The following is a 13,840-nucleotide window of genomic DNA, read 5'->3' on the forward strand; positions in this document are numbered from 1 at the left end:
TATCCGAAAAGCAATCATCAAGAAAACTCATTACAGTTACAACTACAACTAGTGAAGAAAAACATTTTTTTTTAATAAAACTACCTTAAGTATACACATACAACTTTGTTTGTTCCCCTAGTAAGCCATGCAGTACTGACATGTTGGACTGAAGCCATGCCCGTCGTGTGACATCAACACATGTAATTATATTCAATCCCTTTCATTTTTCTAAACTATTACCATTTACCACTAACTATGACATGTTGGACTGAAGTCATGTCCGTTGTGTGACACCGACGCATGTAATTATATTTAATCCCTTTAATTTTTCTAAACTATTACCACTGACTTCCATGATCTAATAAGTAATTTTGCATAATCTAGTAGATTTGGACACATCACCCATTGCAAGTAAACAATTCAACAAACATTATATGCTTAAAAGTTTAACTCGCAACTGTTTTTCTGATTAATGTTCTGAAGTCAATTTTTTATAAAAATTAAAAATATCAAATAGTGCAAAGAATTTTTTTTTTTAAGAAAGGTAAAATTTCAATTTAATTTTCGCTGCATGCAGGGAAAATACTTAGATGGACACAGCCATATCACCTGGATTTACACACAACCAATCACATTTTTTTATTAATTAAATAATAAAACTAAAACTATCTCTCTCCTCCATTATCACAACCACCCTCCATGTTCGCAATTAAAAACGAAATTAAATTTTAAATAAATTTAAATTCTCTCTCTTCTTATTGGTTGTTCTTAAATATATGGATTTAGGGTCGTGTCCATGTAAGAATTGCTCTGCAGGCAGTAACAAGATCTGTTGTTTGTTGAGACATGAATTTGCTGTTTGTTGAGACAGGGATCAGAACCGCATCAAAATATTGGGAGACGGTGAGATTGAATGCGATGACGACCTCCATTGCAGTTTATTAAGCATGAAAACAAACATTCTATCAGCATGATCATTAGTTTTACTAGTTGTTTTTAAGCACGAAAACAAACTTCCTATAAGCATGTTCATTGTAGTTTGTTATTTGTTTTACTAGTTGTACACAAAAAGTATTATTATACATTATCTTTTTAGTTTGTTATTTTTCTCCGCCTAAGTAATGCATTATATATAGTATCAATATTAATCAGGATTCTCTTTATTTGGTTTTGCAGGCACTTCAACTGAATCAAAGACCCTCTGAAATTTACTAATGCCTAACACTACAGATTATGATATTGCATCCATATTATGGATTGAGTTCATGACATTGTTAATGTAGCATCACCTCTTTTTCACTTCTTTGTTTTTCTTATTTAGATTATTTATTTATTTTATTTCTTTTAGTTTTTTAAATCCAAAAAATGAGGGATGCATTGACAGTATAATTTTTAAATTATTTATATGACATGACAAAACAATATATTTATATTAAATGACAGTGTAATTTTTTTTTTTACATTATTAGTGCATTTTCTTTAAACTCTGTTAAATAATGTTTTAAGAAATGTAAAAACATAAGAGTCAAACACATAATAGATAGAGATTGAACAAAATTTTACAACTATAGCACTGGATCAAATTGATAGATTGAGGTTTTATTAACAAACATAATAAAAATGGGTTATGTTGTATAAAAAAAGGTTTATTGAATAGGATTTTTATCATATTTTATTATAATATAATATGATTAACTATTAAAAGTATGCACCTTATGACCTTGGATCTTATGGTATCATGGTGGAGTTAAGAACTATAAAGTGGACATTTGATTCAGACCTATGCTAAGGGGGCGAGGATGAGTGTTAAAAGTTGATATTTGTGTTGTTGGAATTTGTTTGAAGTCTCACATTGTTTAAGTTTTTGGACCGCTGATTATATAAATATGTGAGGACAATCTCAACCTTTAAACTAGCTTTTGAATTGAGATCTTAACATATTTAACATAATATCAGAGTCTGTCGATTAGACTATAAACCGTGCTCCTTAGATATCCATGCATCAGACCCAAAAGAATGCTGGAAGAAAAATCCAAATTCCATAGAAACACAATAAAGTAAAAAAAAAAAAGTTTAACCAAAGGTCCAAACCCCCCCTTCAAATAAGTGTAAAACACTCCCAAAATATTATAAAAACCGCTTTTACGGCTCCTAATATTTTTTATAACTAATTTGTAGATAATATGAATGGAACTTGAAATTTTGAGAGTAGCACTTTTTTTCAATTTTTTTTTTTAACAAATCACTTCACTCAAGGCAAACTATTCAAATTACCAAGTTAAGAAATAAATAAGTCATTTGTGTCAGCATGAGTTGCTTATTACCATTTGAATCTTGAAATTTATAGTTTAGATTCTTTAAATTTCACCCTACTTACTAGTTTGGTATGAATATCTTAAGGAAATAGTAGCTTTTATGTGGATTTTGCTTTCATGGAGACACTTCTTACAATTATCTACGTTCTCGAAACCATCTCATCCTTTCATTTATTTCCATTATATATTTTACTAATCCCTTTATTAATTTCAAGAATTTTATGAACAAAGAACAAATGACTTCTATTATAACTTTTTAATTTTTTTATTATAAATTAAAAATAATATTTAAGTAATCAAATAATATTTTTTTTATTTTTTTATTTTCATCTCCTGTTAAAGTATGTTATGTGTTCAATTTCAACAATATACTATTTAAGTCTTTTCAAGATTGGTATGTAACGTTTTTTATTTTTTTATTTTCATCTCCTGTTAACGCCTAGTTTTTGTAACGTTAGCCAACTAGGCATTTTTGTAACAAAATTTTAACTTACAAGAATTAAAAAGACTATTTAAGCCTTATTTTAATAAACAATTTGTCTTGATTTTAAAAACAAAATCCTTACTTCAAAATATCAAATTTTTTTTTTTTTCTTTCTTCTATCCAAGAGTTATTTTTTGTATGATTATTTAATACAATTGAGTTTATATAATTATTTTTTATTTTACAATCAAGTAACTCATTTCAAATTTACATCTATATATAAAGACATTTCACATTGTATCAAGTTAAGATCTGATAAGTTGTGATACTCTGGGCGGTTACTTGGTAAGTAGTGATACCATATGATTGAGTTAGAATTCGACAGGGAAAACTCATAGGAAGTGAGATGACACTTTGATTTCAGCAAGTATCGATTGTAACACCAGAATTTCGTTATTTAATTTTAATTGAATTTATATTAGTTTATTTTATTTTATTTAGTTAGAGATATTTTAATTAGAGATATTTATAATTAGAGAGATAGGGTTGTTTTAAGTAAAGAGCTGAGAGAGCGGTCAGAAGTAGTAAAATAGTATAATTATTATTTAATTGAGTTTATTAGAGTAATTAGATATTTCTTTAATTGAAGTATTATTTAATTTAAATAAATAATTATTTCAGAGTTTTATCAATTTAATTGAATAATAGAATTTTAAAAAATATAAAAAGTAAGAGTGTAAGGAGAATTGAAGGGTGAGAACAAAATTGAGTATTTAGTGAAATTTTACTTAATTAAAATAATAGAGTTGTGTAGAAATATTTAGAACTTTATTAAATAAGAAAATGGGTGATGCATTGACGGTGTAAAAAAGTTTTACACTGTCAACCAATCACGATCATGAATCAGGACAAGTCAGACTGTAATTTTAAAAAAACTTATATGATATGGCAAAACGATTTGTTTCTATTGGATGATTACACTGTCAGTGCATCACCTTTAACCTCTTATTAAATTAATAGAAATATTAGAAAAATAGAGATATTATGATTTGAGGAGAAATTTTGAAATATATATAAAATAGTGTAGTAAGGAGGATTTCGCAAGAGTTGAGATTTTATTTTTACAATAAAATAAGTGAATTAGAGTAATATAAATAGATAAGTTAGATGAATATTTTGGGGAGAACGTGAATTTGTGGGAAAGAGCAATTGCCAGAAAAACCTAAGAAGGAGAATGATCATAAGAAGGGAGAGAGGTAGGTCTCAAAACCAAGAAAAGAAAGTTCAATGATCTTCAATTTCGAGGTAGGGGACTTTTCACATATGAGTGGTTAGGGTGTCAGATGGTGAGAGGTCCTTACCCTCCTATCTTCTTCTTCCCCTTCTTTTGTTATCTGTGATTTTGTTTGTGGCAAAAGGATTTACCTTAACCCTTTTTGTTTTCAATTCTTGAATATTGTTGAGTTGTTTTGTTTGATTCCCTGTTGAATATGTGGATACATAATAATATGTGGTTGTTCTCTTTGGACAAATTTCAAATATTTGTTTTATGGTAAGATTGTCTATTGCTGTGTAACTGTGTTTTTGTGACTGATGAGATTGTTTGGGCAAAAACTTTGTTAGATCTTAAAAACTCTGAAAAATCCAAATTGTATTTTTTCCCGAAAAATAAAAAATAACATAAAAGTTAGTAAAATTCACAAAAATGCAAAAAGTCTAAAAATCAAAAAAATTGGGAATCAGGGGGACGGCGATCGGCGGCGACTCCGGAAAGTGTCGCGTGGCGGTGGCAATGCAGTTGTCGACGAGGAACAATGTCTCACCAACGATCAGTGGCGGCAGGCTGCGCAACAATCGGAAATCGGGTTCCGCGCGACTGCGGGCATTGGAAGCCGCTAGAAAATCAGGGGGCTGCGTCGGCGATCGGCGACGACAGAGGCTGCCTGAATTCAGGCCGCGAAGAGGAGGTAGAGCCGGGAGGTTACGGCGGCGACGGAGGAGCCACGGTCTGATGGTGGTTGTTTGGGCGCAAGCGGCGGTTCGGCAGTTCGCAGCTTGATTTGACGAGTTTTCGAATAATTTTTACTGCGCTGACTTTTCACTACCAATTGATGAGCTTAGAGTTAATTGAGTTATTTGTTGAGCTGTGAGTTATAATTGAAGGATTTTTGAATAAATTGAGTAATTGACAGAATTAGATTTATTTTAATCATGCCACAATTAGGGGTGTTCGCGGTGCGGTTTGGTTCGGTTTTGAGCATAAAAGTCATCCTAACCGCGAGATAAAAATGCATGCGGTTCGGTTTGGTTCGGTTGATTTTTAAAAAGTCATTCAAACCAAACCAAACCAAACTAATGCGGTTAGATCGGTTCGGTGGACCGCGGTTTACACTATAAAATAAAAATGTACTAAAATAAAAGGAAAAAATAAAGTAATTCAATGTCAATATAATATATGATATTATACCATACAAAAGAAATTATATTACAAGAGCAATTATATTACAAAATCATATATTATATTATATAAATGAAATATATATATTAGATAGTAGAGAATTACATATATATGTAGCTCAATAAAATACAAAAACTATGTGGATTATGTCAAAACTTAAGTTAATAAATTAATTATTAAAATTCAAAACGTGAGGTGTGGTTGTGTGCAATTGGATTTGGAAAGATAATAAACTAATTATTAAAATTCAAAACTTAAGTTAAATATGCGGTTCAGTTCGGTTTGGTTCGGTTTTGTGAAATAAAAACCGCAAACCAAACCGAACCGTGCGGTTTAGTCCAAAAATCATCCAAAATCATCCAAACCAAATGCGGTTTTTTGCGGTTTCGGTTTGGATTGGTTCGATTTGCGGTTTTGCTTTTGGATTGGTTCGGATACGATCACCCCTAGCCACAATTGTCAATAAAGTTGAGAAGAAAATATTAATTTTGAGTTAGAGTTGAAAATATTAGTTAATTGGCATATTTTAGAGTTTAGGGTGAGAGTTTGAGTAACTCTTGTCAATCATCATTTAAGGGTTTTTACCTATTACAAATAAACAATTAAAATAATTAAATTAAAGTTTGAACCTTTAGAGTTGTTTTTGGCACCTTTTGAGTTGTGTTGTCACTATTGAGTTGAGTTGGTATAATTGTCTATAGAGTTGATAGAATTGTTATAAGTTTGTCAGAGTTGTTTTTAGTTATTAAGAGTCATATTTTTATTTGTTTGAGTAACTCTGACATGTTTAAAGTTATCAAAGTTGATTTTCGAGTTGTTTACAATCATATCTGACGAGCCTTAGAGTTAAAGTTGGGAGATTTGACTCTTTAGAGCCATTTTGAGTTATTTTATTATTTGAGTATGACTATATGAGTTATCAGAGTTAAAATTGAGTAATTATGACATGTTTTTGAGCTGTGTTGATATGTTTGCGAGCAATAATATATTTTTGCTCTATTGATAAGTGTTTATAAATATTTATAAAATTATTGAATTGTACTTGTATAAAATATTTGAGTGAGTAATTCAGAAAGGAATTATATTGTTGTCCTTATATTGGCAAAATGATGGGTTCAGAGAGGAACCTATTTAAGTTTGAGACATAATTGTGTTTGTTGTTATGAGTTGTAAATATTATTGTGTGGATTATTGCATTCATGTATATCACAATTAGGTAGGACTTCGGAAGTCACAGTTAAGATAAGAACCAATGACTGTTACACGTCCAGAGAGGGATACAATTCAAAGATGAACCAAAGGCATCATTAAATCAGTAAAATAACTCTGAAATCCAAAACTTGGTACCACATGCATTTTTGGAGGAGGAATGCATAATATTTCATGTTCCTTTTTGAAATTGTTTATGAGTGTGAATTAATTTGTGTAAATGATATAAATTTTATTGAAATTATCCGTAGTGCTTTATTCACCGATAACATTGTGAAATTACTCTCACCCCATGTTTATTTTATTGATGGTGTTCTATACTCGTTTGAAGTACAAACAATCAGGTAGAGGAGTAGATGTTGTGTGAGCTAGAGGATGACGTTGAGGCCTCTTCATTTATTTGTGTTTTCTGATATTTAGTTTTTTGTCAATGCTCTGATCTGTAACACTTAGTTTTGGGAAGTTATAATTGTTTCATGTTTTCTGAAGTTGTTTTGAATTAATTGCTTATTTTGAGATTATAGTTGTTTAATTCAAGATTTTGGAGTTGGAACTAGATTTTTGAATTTTCGTTGCTATGTTTTAAATTGAGGAAGTTGTTCTTTTGAGTTGAGATAGGACACCCTATTCTGAATTTTGATTATCTTTGTATGTTTCTATTTCAAGTATGTATTCGGGGTTAGGGTGTTATAATTGACATTTATTAATTCTAGAGCAGATCAAGCAGAATGGTTAGGTGAATGTCAAGACCTTAGACTTGTCAAGATATGTAACTCCCTAAAGTGTATTACATGTAATAGAGGTTTGGCATTCCACCGACCATATATAGTAGACAGTGAGTTCCACCCAGTGGAGGTCAGGTTTCCTATTGACCATATCTTGTGGAAAGGAATTCGTGATTATCCATGCAGTGGAGGCTAGGTCTGTCGTTGGCCATATCTGGTGGATTGTGTAAACCATTCAGTGGAGGCTAGGACTACCTTTGGCCATATCTGATGGATAGAGTTTTCCATTCAGTGGAGGTTAGGGAGTGTCGTTGGCCATATCTGGTGGATTATGCAATCCATTCAGTGGAGGTCTAGGACTACCGTTGACCATATCTGATTGATCGACCATCACCATATAATGGAGGTTAGGAGTACCGTTGACCATATCTGATAGATATTGTATTATACATGATGGAGGCTGGATATTTTCGTTGGCCATATATGGTGGTTAGTGTTTCCGTGCATATGAGGTCGGGTTATACCATTGACCATATCTAACGAATAGATCTTTATGATCGGTTTTGGGTTAAACCCCTTGAGTTACATGACAAGTGCCACCTTGAGTATGACATTCATGTATGTTGAGAAGCTAGTAGAGCTTCGTGATTCTCATTGTGTATATAATACATAAGAGTCGTATTAGTAGTATGAGAATAGTAGTAGAACCCTATAGAGCCGAGAGGACCCATAAGATAGGGAATTCCACTAAGACTTAGTAATCTCACCCTAATCATGTTGTTGTTTTTCATACATGTTGTAGAAGATGGAGGATTTGCTAGAATACTTGGAGATTGAAGGCTTTAACGTCTGATGGATGTTTTCTGTTGTGTTTTCTATTTAGTTTATTTTCAACATCTCATATATTATCTCTTATGCATTATGTACCTTTATGTAGTACATCTTTTGATGTCATTTAGATAATGTTGTTTCAATACCAAATTTTTAATGTTTTACGTGATACGATTCTAGATAGTATTATGTGGGGTGTTACACCTACCCCCTCACATAATACTACACCCTTAGACACACTCCCCCCCTTTCATAATACTTCACCAACCTACAATATAATTCCCTTTCAAACTCATATTATCCAACCACATATTTTATTCAACCCACCATATTTTTCTCAAATGGCCACCCGATCACAACATAGACTTTCTAAACATCACCATACCTTGGATCACACTTCCATGCCTCATTTTCCTATTAATACCATTATTTCATTAACCGGTCATAATTGGAAATAAGGCGTCATTATATTTTTTTCTATATGGATGAAATTATTCTTGCGGCGTATTCATATACTATGTGTCAATCAATCATGTCTAAACTAAGCTCTAAATTTGCTATGAAGGCTTTGGATTCATTAAGTAATTTTATGGGTATATTAGTTACATGACATTCATGAGATATTTTTCTTTCGCAAAATAAGCATATCGAAGAAATCATTGAGCAAACATATATGCCTTCTTATAAACCATCTTCTTCAGTAGTCAACACAAAAGAAAAACTCAGCGATTCTTCTAGTAATCATTATCACGACCCAACTAAATATCACAGTATTGTCGGAGCTTTACAATACTTGACATTTACAAAACCAAATATCACTTATGTTGTTCAACAAGTGTGTCTATTTATGCATGATGCAAGGATCCAACACATGACTTCTTTGAAATGAATCATTTGACACATTAAAGGTACTTATACTTTCAGTCTACATCATTATCACTCCTTTATTAATAAACTCACTACATATATCAATGTTGACTGTACATACTACATTCGAATATTGTGTATATCTTGGGAATAATTTGATCTAATGGTACGTGAAAAGACAATCTACTTTGTCTCAATCTAGTACTGAAGCCGAGTACAGTGGAGCTGCTAATGTAGTTATTAAATCATGTTGACTGAGGAACTTATTTTGGAGCTTCATTGTCTTGTCGCAATTTCCACACTAGTTTATAGTTTATTGTGAAGATATGAGTGTGATGTATCAATTAAACATCAATGCACTAAACACATTGAGATGGATATACATTTTGTACGAAAAAATTATGGTCAAGTGCAAGTGTTACATGTTCCTTAGTTTTATCAAATTGTTGAAATCTTCACTAAAGGGCTTTCGTTGCAACTTTTTATGGTTTTTCGAAATAGTTTCAAGAGTCGTCAAACCTCGTTTTGACTATAGATATAAAATATGTAAATATATTTATTGTGCATTTAGTATACATTTAAAATTTATTTATTTAAGAATCATTACAACATAATTATAGGGATCATTTACACAACTTGGCCAGCCAAATGATTCATGGATTTTTGTGTATACTACACACGTTACGAGTGAAATGAAGCAAGACCAATAATTTTAATAGTTAATGCATACTCTATAGTCTTTGAAAGTATTTTTAAAATTAGTTTGTAATTTAATTAAATACTAATAATTTTTAAAACTATTAATTGATTAACATAACTTAAACTGTTTTTTCTTATTGTTATGAAATTAAAAGGTTCTATCACAAAAAAAAAAATTAATGTGTAGAGACAAAAAACAATGACAAATAAAATAAATAGCCTTCACAAAAAATAAGTCTTCATGCAATAAGGCAACAATTTAACTTGGCAGAAGAATATAAAAGACAAAAAACACATTAATTTGTTTACTCATTTCGATCAAACGATCTACTCTAGGAGAGAAAGTAGCTCTCTAATTCGCTATACTTCCAAGAGTTGTTACAAAAGATTACAAATAAGTTACGAGAAAATATTCATCCAAGTTCCCAAGAAAAAAAACACTATTTTCTCCCCATATGTTTCCTAATCTCTTCAAATCTCTATATATATGAATCACACAAACACAATGTGTTTAGAAGTGTTTCTCATTCTCCTTAGATATCTCCAAGAATTTCCCAATTCCAAGAACATATTCTTTGAAATTTACCCTTGTCTCTATAAGATTACCACTAGGATTCTCAAACTCTTGTCTCTCTATCTTCAACTCTAAAGTTCTTAAGGCTGTGAAGACAAGAATGATAGAGATACATGTTTATTAATACAGAAACCCAATGGATCCATAACAAGCCCAAAACCTAACCCATTAAAGAACAAATCCACCCATTAACAAACATATTCACTGACAAAAAAATTGAAAGACAATACAGGTAAACCAAAAGAAACCGGACCCGAGCTACGACGGATCAAACCTCCCGCCGAACCCAGACCCACTGTCATAACGTCGCCACTGGCTTGGCCTTTAGGCTGATTTATGGTTTCTATAATCTCAAAAAATGTTTCATTTCTCTTCATCACTTAAGGTTTTAAGGCATTCTTCAACAATCTTCACCTTGACTTGAAATCACGATGATGACAGTTTATACATCCACCACTTTGTTGTTTTGTGTCATTTCAAAACTATCAAACAATTTGTATCAAGTTCAACCCTTGATTGAAGCTTGATCTTGGCTCTCGCATCCACTTATTTTCCACTATCTTTTCTTGGTTTAGTATTCCAACAAGCCCACAAGTATGGTTTTTCAACCAACTTTGACTCCACAAGCTTTCGAGTGCCTCAATAAAGGTCTTTGTTTCTATATTTTGCAACCTTCGGTCATATTTAAAGCAACACTAAAGGCTTGCATAACTATCCTTCTAAGATAGTACAATCTTCCTCCTTACCTTATCACGAGTTAAATGATAATAAAAGGCCTCTGTAACAATTCCATCACTACTACTAGTATCCATAATAGGAACTTCTACTTCAAATTGACTCTTTTTTTATCCATATTTTCGAAAATCTTCATCCCTAGGCCTTTACTATTCTTCCATCGACATGACTCTCTAAAAGTAATACATCTGCGATTAATGAACTTCAGTCCTCCATGCTCCACTTCCAACAACTCATAACCCTTCCTAACTATTGCATAACCATTGAAGACATAATATACACCTTCACCATCAAGTTGAATTGTCTTGATTTGACCACTAAATAAAGTTTTGATGACCTTGAAAACACATTAGGTTACAATCTTCCTACTTTAAAACTCCATATATGTTTGGAAGTCTATTCATGTAAATGAATATCTTCCAATCAAGTAAGTTGTTTTAGCACCAGCCTTACCCCATAAACTACATGACCACTCAACGGTGAAATGCATTTTTATCCTTTTGTCTTATGCAAAACTCATTATAGTGCTTCGAACCAACCTTTAAGCATCCAACATGCCTTGACCTCAAATCCAATATATAGCTTGTTCTTTTCATGAATGTATTCACTTGTCGAGAATGAATGAGCAACAACATTAGGAGCTTCTATATTTATATAAGCCATATATTTTAGACCCTTTTACTATTATAACTTTACCATATAAAATATTCAACTCCCCATGTTCAACTCTAGTTCAATACCCTATATCATCAAACATGCATATGGATAGCGTATTTTAATAGACATTTGGAGCAGAAAAAGAAAGTTACGATCATCGAATATTTTATGACTGACCGTACCAATATCATGAACATTGTAAGCCTTATTGTCAACTACTACACATTCCACCTACTTCAAAATCTAAATGTATTATTTTCTTGGACACATGTGATAAGAACAATCATAGTCCCTGACATATCTCACTTCAATCTCCAAACTCAACATCACTAGTGTACCAACATTGACATGACTATCCTCATATAAGGCAATTGCAATCTGAACAAAATCACCATTCCCCCCATCCCGAGATAATTCGTCATGAAGTAACCGATTTTTTGACAAATAAAGCATTTTAACTCTGACTTGTCAAACCTTTTTGATTCAGGCATCCCTTTACGCTCAGTCTTTCCTCTTATGACACACAAGCCTTCACCATTATCATCAATATTCAAATATTTCACCTTTTAAAATTCTTTGGATCTCATAGCTTCCTAGACTTCATTCAAAGTAATGTTACATTCCTTACAATAAAGCGAACGTCCCTAAAGTTCTAAAAGGATCTAGGTAATGAGTTCAATGAGAGTAGATTCTTGTCCTCATCGTCAATCTTCACCTCAATATTCTCTAGATCATCAATGATCTTAAGAAATTATCTCAACTTCTCCACTAGGGATTTGTTCTCTATCATTTGAAATGAGTATAGTTGTTGTTTTAGACATAGCCTGTGAGACAAGGACTTTGTCATATACAATGATTCAAGTTTTGTCTACATTGAAGACGTAGTCTTCTCCCTAGCGAATTCCATTAAAACTTTATCCCTGAGAATCAAGATAATGACACTTTTAGTCTAATCCACCATCTCGGTCTTCTCTGCTTTCGTTAGGCATACAGGCATCGAGTCTCACCATTCAATGCTTCAATACATCTTTCATGAATTAAGATTGCTTGCATATTCACTTTCCACTATCCAAAATGGATGTCTCCAAAAAATCTTTCGATTTTCCATTTAGAATCCATGATACTCACTTATAAACAAAATCTCTTTTCTCCATAGTGGGTGCCACTTTTTGTGAAATTGAAAGGTTTAATCACACCAAGAAATTTAATGTGTAGGGACAAGGAACAATGACAACCAAGATAAACGACCTTTAGGAAAAATAACTCTTTGTACAATAAGATGTCAACTTAACTTGGCAGAAGAAGATAAAAGATAAGGTACATAATAGCTTATTTATCTCATTCGATCAAACGATCTACTCTAGGGTAGATAGCGACTTTGCAATTCACTATAATTTCAAGAGTTGTTACAAAATATTACAAATGAGTTACCAAAAAAATAGTCACTCAAGTTCCTAAGAACAAATACTATTTTTTACTCAAGTATTTTCAATCATTTCAATTCTCCATATATAAATCACACAAATTCAAGGTGTTTAGAGGTGTTTCTCAACCCCTCTTAGATAACTCCAACGATTTCTCAAATTTTAAAAATACAGTCTTAGGATTTACCATTGTCTCTCTAAGATTACCACTAGGATTTTCAAACCCTTCTCCCTGTCTTCAGCTCTAAAATTTGGAAGATTGTGAAAACAAGAATGATGGAGGTACATATTTATAATTGTTGAAACCAATCAATCCACAACAAACCAAAAACTCCACCCATTAATGAATGGATCCATCCATTAATGAATATATCCACGAACCAAAGAACAACGAAGCTCAATACATCTAATTCGAGAAAATCTGACCTGATCTCCGACAAAATGGACTACCTACCGAACCCACACTCATTGTCGCATTATAACCACTAACTCTGCCTCTAAACTAATTTATAGTTTCTATAATCTCGAAAGACATTTCCTTTTTATTCATCACTTATGGTTTTAAATCTTACTAACACTTATATTTTCTACCACGTATAAAACTCCTATTATAAACATGACAAGTTTCTCCAAAGTTTTAATTAAGGGTGGCAAATGGGCTTGCCCGCCCTGTTTAGACCCGCCCCGCAAAAGCTCACAAAAAAAGGCAGGACGGACATATTTGAGATTGCTGGTCTAAATTCTTACCTTAATCTTCAAAAAAGTGAGGGCGGGAAGGGGAAGGCCCGCGGGCATTGAACTTTTTAGGTCTAAAAATAGTAAAATTGTATGAAAAAACTCATGACCGCAAAAGCTCACAAAAAATGGGGCGGGGTGGCGCGAGCACATTAAAGAGAGTGGGCCTAAAACATTGTCCTACCCCGTGAAAAAGTGCGGCAAA

The sequence above is a fragment of the Vicia villosa genome, linkage group LG1 (genome assembly GCF_029867415.1).
Source record: "Vicia villosa cultivar HV-30 ecotype Madison, WI linkage group LG1, Vvil1.0, whole genome shotgun sequence".
NCBI classification, from domain to species: domain Eukaryota; kingdom Viridiplantae; phylum Streptophyta; class Magnoliopsida; order Fabales; family Fabaceae; genus Vicia; species Vicia villosa.